Source organism: Cornus florida, unplaced genomic scaffold (assembly GCF_030987335.1).
Source record: "Cornus florida cultivar Cherokee Brave unplaced genomic scaffold, ASM3098733v1 CherokeeBrave_3.0.0_Hap2_Chr03, whole genome shotgun sequence".
NCBI classification, from domain to species: Eukaryota; Viridiplantae; Streptophyta; class Magnoliopsida; order Cornales; family Cornaceae; genus Cornus; species Cornus florida.
This window is the reverse complement of record NW_026775573.1, coordinates 7,824,533-7,833,994: the sequence shown is the minus strand read 5'-3', so window position 1 is coordinate 7,833,994 and position 9,462 is coordinate 7,824,533.

Sequence of the window (9,462 nt, the reverse complement as noted above, 5' to 3'; positions counted from 1 at the left end):
ATAACACACACTAGTAGTCACTTTCTCTAGTTTTTGCATATGGAAGTTTAAAAATGTCAGTAATTAAAATGGAAAGGTATATAAAAAAATAAAAAAATTAAATTAAAAAAAGCACACATATTTACCTATAGTACCAATTGGTAGAGATAACCCACTTTTGCTATTAATTTGAACCCTAAATGTATTGGCAGTGCAACTTCACGGGACAAGAAAAAAATGGGATGTCTACAAAAGACATTCTAAGTCATAAAAATTCTAGTATTTGTGTTGACTACAGTTGTTCTTCTTCCTGTGAGACCCTGTGAGCATAGGTTTGAAATGTGAGGAATTGTCTCACTAGGTGATCACTTTCTGGAGGATGAGTGCATCACATACCCAGCACAGAGAAACATATCCAGTCCAGAGACTCATAACACAACTGATCACATAGAACCATCATCCATGAACATAGAAAACAACAAACATGAACATACAACCTTCATTAATTATATACAAAATTGTCTCATAACACAACTGAACATACAACAATGAACATTGAACAATACTATAGTCTGATTCAGTTAATTGGCATCTGAAACCGGCACAATGGGCAAACATGACTGGTCTTTAGCCACTTAATGATGCAGTCTTCATGGTAGAGGTGGGAGCACGGCATGCAAGTGATCACCTCATCCACTAGAAACGTCTCCAAACAAACCAAACACTGATGATTCATGCAACAAGAACCATCAAACTTCACCTTCTCCAACGTGTCGAGAGAAGATGGACTTGCCGGTACCATCTGCTTGGCCTCCTCCATTGACTCCTCCATAGCTCGAGCTATTGCATCATCATCGGTACTTCCATATATATAGTAATTGGACGGCCATCTTCGAACTTCTACGTCAAGAAAAACAGTGGGTATGGTGTTGTTGGTATATATATGGAAGGTTCTTACATCGTTCATGTGACGACAATGATCGAGGAGCTGATCCAAGAGAGGGCCATCTACAATGACTCCCATGTGAGTGAGTGCGGTAGAGAAGAATAAGCGTGCAGGCTCATCATCATCAGACTCTAGCACGCAGAACGGCACAGCGAGCAATTGTGTGATCTCAGTGGGATTTTCTAATTCCACCGAATCATCGTGGTATGTATAGTGATAGGCAGATGCTATCAAGGGAAGAGAATGATCATGTGAGAAGGACCATTGGAAAGCATCAGGGTCAACAAAATCTTCATCTATCCGAAATGATTGTGTGATCTCCATATCGGAGTCAACATCATCTACCGCCTCCATATCCTCGATTGTTACAAGAAGAATAACAACGGGTAAGGCGTTATGGGCAATACCAGTTCTGTTGACGTTCAAGACACGAGAGAGTGAGACTAGTTCTTCACACATACGGCCATCTACGGTGACTCCCATGGGAGAGACTTTGCCATAGAAATATGAGTACGCGGCTGCCGTGTCATCGGACTCTATCACAGACGACGGCATTAGGAACAAATCTCTTTGAGGGTAATCTACTTCCATCAACTCATTGTTGTCTGTTTGGATAACGTGATGCACACATACTTTCAAGACAAGCCAATCAGACGGCGGCAATTGAAATCCATGAAGTTCCATAACATCTTGATCTAATTCCCAGAACTGGCTTGGGTTTACCATCTTCAAACCACACACAAACTGCAGAATCGAAAGCTATCAACAGACAAAAGTGAGTTCTGAAAAAGGAATTAAGCAGGAAAAATGTGTATGTTTGGTAGAAAAATATTAGGGTTTTCTTTTGGAAAGTATGTAGGAATGGCGGCGCGGTTATTACATCTTATAAAGGGTTAAAAGGTAAAAGCAGCAGCCTGGGATCGTCGCTCCGCGTCCTATTTTTGATGTGGATATGGTGGCTATTACATCTTATAAAGGGTAAAAAGGTAAGAGCACGAGGCTGGGTCCACACTCCGCATCGATGTGGATACTTATCTCCAAAAACAGCGCATGCGGAGTGGCGGCGCGGTTATTACATCTTATAATAAGGGTAAAAAGATAAAAACAAGAGGCTGGGTGATCCACGCGTCGAATATTTTGATGTGGATATTTTCAAAAAATGTGGCCTTATAATTAATTGGACTCCTTCCTTGACAAAGTGCCCTGCGTCAAGTGCAGTTAAATCTTAACATATTTCATTTGACTATGTCACTTCTCTTCTGAGCATATTAATTGCATATAAAATTTAATTTTTTTAGTTTAGTTTGCCCAACTATTGAACCAAAAAAATATCCTCAACCTACTTACATATATTTTCTATAATAACTAGGGTGATTTTTGATAAAATTGAAAATTAAATATTAAAAATTTTAAGAATTAAATTTTAAGTGTTGAGTTTTTAAGTACTAATTAAAAAAAACTAGTAAATATTTTTTTAAATTTTTTTTAAAATTTTCAATTTAAGCATTTAGTTTAATTATAAGTGATGTCTCTCACTTAAAATTTTACCCATTTTAAATGGCACTTGTCACTGTTAATGATTTCAAATTTGTATTATAAGAGACACTTAATTAGATAAGTGCTTAATCCATTCAGAATTAAACGCATAATAGAGTTTTCAAAGAGCACTTAAAGTAAGAAAAGATGATTTATTTAATTTTGAAAAATTTGATATATAATTTTATTTTTTTGAAATTTTAAGGAGTTTGTATAAGTAATATGTAAGAGTGAGCTCAAGCTAGCTTCTTGATGTGGGATCATGCCCTTTCTACATCCAGGTAATGTGAAATTGTACACCGATAACCTGTCAATGTCACGCTCGCACTGCTCACACATACCCACCATTTACCAACAAGGTTGCCAAAATTGATCATAACCTCCTTAAGGGGGCAATTACGTCATCGTTGGCCACACACACTTCTGACTGGGTGAGATTCTGATACTATTTGCATTATCCACTTCACCACATGATATGATATTATTCGTTTTGGTCCCGAGCTCACAATATAATATTTGTATAGTATGATCCCTGAGATTGCAGCTGTATGCTGGAGTGAACTATTATTGAGTATAGTCTCCATTAATTGATTTATATACCTAACAATATTAATTGTACATAGTGAATGCTTTGAGAGTTTGAACTTGCATTCTCATATATTTAAGAGACCAAATAATTCAAAGGTAAAAAAATGTGATGTTTGAATAGATTTAAAACTAAAAAAAATCCATCCATGAAAAATGCCAATTTAAGAATTCTCAAGTTAAGGAACATGACAAGAGGACTTGTTAAACACAGGGTTGGAGATGGAAGGAACACAAGCTTATGGTTAGACACCCTATATACTCACAGCTTGGCATAATTGACAGTGAAGTACTACAGCTGGATTCCCAACTTAAGGTGGAAAATCTTGTTGTTAACTCGATCTCAATGGGCAGTCCCAAGTTTTTTGCAGCAGATCCAATTCTTTCATTCACAATCATTCTTGACTCAGATTCAATCCCTCCGACTTCTATCCACAGTCCCTGATTTGGTACAGTGGCTACCAAGTGCCACTCTTGATTACTCTCACAGGCTTACAATGGAATATTTTGCACCACCCTCTTTGGTATTTTCCTGGCAACACCTCGTCTGGTTCAAGAATCACATTCCAAAACATGGTCACATTATGCGGATGACATTCAAGGAAAGACTTTATACACTGGATTCTATTGTAATGAGGAAAAAACATTACACCAATGCTTGTTATCTCTGCCTTGCTGACTGGGAATCCTTGGACCACCTCTTCTTCAAGTGCAGATACAGCAGTACTATTTGGGAGTTTATACAGCATGCTGCGGGTTTCTACACCAAGCCTAACAGTTGGAGAGAGCTCATTGATTAGTGTTCTAGTACATGGTCCCATGGCCCGTGGCTTACCCACAAACTTCTCCTTTCAGCAGCCATATATCTACTTCCTTTGGCAAGAAAGGAATGCACGAGCCTTTAGAAATAGATCCTCTCCTCCTTACATCATCACAAGAATGATCAAGAACTGCATCGATATCAAAGCCTTTAGAAATAGAGACGCAAAATGGCTTCAATACAACTTAAGTGTGGAGCTGATTTGAGAAGCATCATTACAATGAGGCAATTGCAGGATTTATTTGCCAAAGGATGTTCTTTTGCCAATGGTCAAGCATTATTATTGTTTTTGTTGTTCCTTTGGAGATTGTTCCTCATGTTGCTTATGTCCAACTTTGGGCCTGTAATTACTATCTTTTTATATAAAAGCTTACCCATTCCCAAAAAAATAAAAATAAAAATAATAAAAAAAAAAACCCACCTTTGGAACAATAGTATATATAGAAACCAAGCAAAACACTTAAAAATAAATAAAACTACGTACCTTCATTGCATACAAAAATTAATTCTCATAACTAACTTTCTACTAGTATTAATTAATATACTTTGACCCTTGTTAGTTAAAATGTAAAAAATGAAAAAATAAATAGAAATATGAAATAAATAAAACTACGTACCTTCATTGCATACAAAAATTAATTCTCATAACTAACTTTCTACTAGTATTAATTAATATACTTTGACCCTTGTTAGTTAAAATGTAAAAAATGAAAAAATAAATAGAAATATGAAATGATATTTTTAACCATTTTTCTCATTCTCTTGGCTTTCTAAGTACGAAGATGTACCAGCTGCGATGCCACATAGCCCTCCATTGAATCCTCAATAGCCCGAGACATAGACTTCTCCATTTCGGACCCAACCTCGTCTTCTTCCACAGTATGGATTGTTACGTAAAGGATAACTAGGTTGGTGTGTGACAGTACGGGGAATACGAGTTTTATCATCGTTTAAGACATGAGAAAGATCGAGGAGATCACGACACATAAAGTCGATCATCTAAGGTTCCTCCAATGGAAGAGAGACAGTCATGGAAGAATAGGTATGCCATGTCATCAGATTATAGCATACGCGACAGCATATAGAAGCAATCTCTGTATTGAGTCTATTAATATTTTACTTCGTAATTAATTGTTGTGTGTATAGCGATCCACACATACTGTAAAGACGTGTAAATCAGAAGGTGACAATTGGAATTGCAATCCATCAATTTCAGTAACATATGTGACATCTCGGTCTAGGTCCCAAATTAGGCTCGGGGTTACCATCTTCAAAACCACATAAAACTAGCAAGAGAACAACGATGTATTATAATGAGTTCTGAAAAGGAATAAGCACAAATATATATATATTAGGGTTTATGAATGAATCTAATATTGTTAGAAATTTTTTTGGAGACGATTATATATGTAATTCAAACTAGTGATATTTGGAAAGTTGTATAAGCAGAGATATATTAGGTTCTACAACTCTTATATACTACCTCGTCCCATAATAATTGTTATTTGACTCACTACCATCTTTTATTTTTGAATTATTTGATATCATTTTTAGTCATATATCTTTAATATACTTATATACTACCTATATCCCATACTAGAGATCTATTTCGGTAATTAATTTTGACTCAAAAAAATTATGAGTCAAAATTTTTAAATTTGACAACTAATATGGGACGAAGGGAGTACGTATAATCCTAATCTTGTTAGGACATTTTGTTGTAAGCGGCTACCTGGGGACCAAGTGGGGTCCCACTTCCTTGTGGACCAAGTAAATTATTTTATCTAATAACCTAAAAATATTTTTTCATACTTACCTTATTAGAAAAGTTGTTAATACTTAATTACCAAAAAATAAAATAAAATAAAATTGTTAAAACTATTGGAAATTTTGGGAAACACTTTTGAAGGTGGACATATATTTTCAAAAATATTTCCTTATAATTTTTTTTAAAAAAAATACGTAAAATGAGTTGAGGAGGGTGAGTTTCCGTGTAGTTGTCATACTGATGAGTACTCAAAAATAAATAAATAAATAAATAAATAACAGCCGAATGGCTTCAAAACAATTGTTCATTAACCCAAAAGAAAAGCCTTAACAGGCCTTGTTGCTGTCCCAAGCCCAGTCAATTACTGATCCTTCAGGGCTTCTTAGACGTCCATGGTGGAAACTGTGCCCCAAATCTGAAGAGGTTGAATGGATTTCAATCCAAAAAAATCATTTGAGAATAAAAAACTCTGTAACAATAGTATAGAGATATTTTATCCAAAAATAAATAATTAAAAAAATAGTAAAGGGGCAGAAGCAAAACATGCATTTTAAAAAGAAAAATATATATATGTCCAATATATTCTACGGTGACGGAGCTACCCCATGCAACTGGGGCTTTGCCTCTATATATATATATATAAAATTCCTCATTAATTTGTGAACCGACCCCTACTTTTTTGAACTATGTAATTGTTGGCTTGTTTTTCAACTATCCTGCAACGTTTTCAAAATACGAAAATCCAACCATTAATTGTAAATGCACTCAATAAAAAATCAATTACTATGAAAATTCTTTTATTTATTACACTATTTTTATCTCTAATCCTGGTTACACACCCATGAACATTGACAAATACTAGTTTGATTCAGTTGGCATCTCCAACCTGCACAATGGGCAAACGTGATTTGTCTTTAGCCACTTAATAATGCAATCTTCATGGTAGACGTGAGAGCATGGCATGCAAGTGATCACCTCATCCGTTACAAACGCCTCCAAACAAACCAAACATTGATGATTCATGCAATAAGAATCATCAAACTTCACCTTCTCCAACGTATCGATAGAAGATTGACTTGCCGGTACCATCTGCATCCCCTCCTCCATTGACTCCTCCATAGCTCGAGCTGTTGCATCATCATCATCATCGGTACTTTCATGTATATAGTAATTGGACAGCCATATTCGAACTTTTACCTCGAGAAAAACAGTGGGTATACGTACGGCGTTGTTGACTATATTAGTTCTTTGATTGTTCATGTGACGACAATGATAGAGGAGCAGATCAAAGAGAGAGCCATTTACAGTGACTCCCATGCGAGAGAGTACGTCGGAGAAGAATAAGCGTGCAGGCTCATCATCATCAGACACTACCACACACAACGGCACATAGAACAAATTGAACAATTGTGTGATCTCAGTGGGATTTTCTAATTCTACGGAATCATTGTTGTATGTATGGTGATGCACATTTACTCCCAAGGGAAGAAAATCATACGGTGGGAATGGCCCTTCCAAACTACTAGGGTTAACAAAATCTCCACCTATTCGATATACTTGGCTTGGGATTGCCGCCATCTTGAACGAGAGAGAGACACACACCGCAGAATAGCAAGAGAGAAACGATATTGAGTTGTGAGAAGGGATGACGGGGGCAGATATATATATATATATATATATATATATATATATATATATATATATATATTAGGGTTTACAGCAGTACGTACTTATGAACCTAGTATGATTAGGAAACTATTAGGAAAGTTCTTGAAAATTCTAGATATATTAAGAATTGAGAGATCTAATGAAATTACTTAGAGTGACTGCTTTGAGAGTTCCGACTTGCGTTTCCATCTTTGGAAAGTGGTTTTTGAATGGATTTAAATAAAAATAATAATTAATTACCAACTTTGGAAACTAGTATATAGTATATACTGCAGCAAAATACTAAAATATATAATTTTTCATTCTATACCGAACAACCCATCATGTATATATATATATACTCTGCTTCAAAATAAGTGTTTTATTTTGAAAATTTAACTTTTTAAGAGAATGATTTTTATTATTATTTTATTATACTAATAGTGAATAAATTATTATATTAATTTTTAGTGGGTCCACAATAATGTTATTGTTTACTTTTTATAGGTTGAATGTAAAAAAAGTTAAATTAGTAATATTATAAAAAATAATACAGACTTTTCAAATGAAACACTTATTTTGAGACAGATAAATATATAAAGGTAGACACATTTTTTGAATGGATAGAGTATACTGTGGTGGTAGCGTTATTGAATACTCGGCCAATCAAAACACCTTCATTTGATAAGTGATGATGAAACTCACATGATAGATTATCCAACAATTGGTAGAAATTGGGGGACATAAGTATCCAAGGTATTCTAGAACTCCTCATCTTCCACTTCCACGCACTTTGTGTCTTTGCTTCACCATGATTGTAACTCATCATCTCTCTCTACCTCAAAATATGAAAAATCGAAGGTAAAGAGTTGTGATGTTTAAATGGATTCAAATTCAAAATAATTAATCTACAAAAAATAGCAATTTGAGAATTAACCTAAAAAAAAAAAACCTTCAATCATTGTATACAAAATAAATTTTCATCACAAAATCATGAACATTTTTTTTTCTTATTTTTTTCTTTTTTGAATTTTTACAATTATTTGAATATTTTTAAGGGAAAATTCCACCCTAATCCTACTCTTGAAGCCTAAAGACAATCAAGTCCTAAAATAATTTTTGACGACAAACAAGCCCTACTTTTGCTACTTATTTCCAAATCAGTTCAAAAAAAATTTATTTCCAACATTACCCTTTTTTGTCCTTTTCTATAATTAGGGTTGGGAATCTTTACCTTCTTTCCTCTGCGTCTTCGATACAGCTGGAGAGAGCTCCCTCAAACAAACGAAGAAAACCACATGCCAAGTCAGTCAAGAAAACGAAGCAAGGTGAAAACCATTTTGCTTGTTCATCGTCATTCACCATTTTTTTCGGTGATTTAGGTAAGGTAACACTTCTTTCTATTCTTTTATTTGAAACTTTATCTTTTAGATTTAGATTGGGGACTTGATGATTGGCCCAGATTCAGACTACGTGCAGAGTTTTAATTAGGGTTGGGATCCCTATTCTCCCCTCTTTTATTAACTTAGATTCTATTAAACTATGCAGTATGTTTCCTGATATGGTTTTTTTTTTTTTTTTTTTTGGTCAAGCAATCCTGATTTGTTGTTAATTAGGTTTGTGGTGATTATTTTTTCATAGATATATATATTTATAATTTGATGGTTAATTGAACAGGTGATGTGATTCCTTACTGACTGCAATTTTTGAAAGAAGCTGACTTAATTTTGACTTAGAAGGTTGAAGAGAAAGGGACAAGCAATTGTCTCAACTGTTTGGATGCATCTCTTGCATGTTACACGAACTATAAATGATAGGAATGTGCGGTGATATGAGAACTAAAGAAGGATTTTTGTTCATCATGCATGTTCTTATAGAACTATACATATAGATGATCATATTATTAAGTCCATGTTTTTTTTTATTTTCTGTGTATCAATTTGTTTGGTGATTTCACTACAATCTTATGTTAATTTTCTAACTCTCGTGAAAAGATGATGAAGATTCCCCAGCCTAATTATTGAAAAGGACAAAAAAGGGTAATGTTGGAAATAAAAAATAAAATAAAATAAAATAAAATAATAAAAAATTGAACTGATTTGGAAATAAGTAGCAAAAGTAGGACTTGTTTGTCCTCAAAATTTATTTTAGGACTTGTTTGTCTTTAGACTTCAAAAGTAG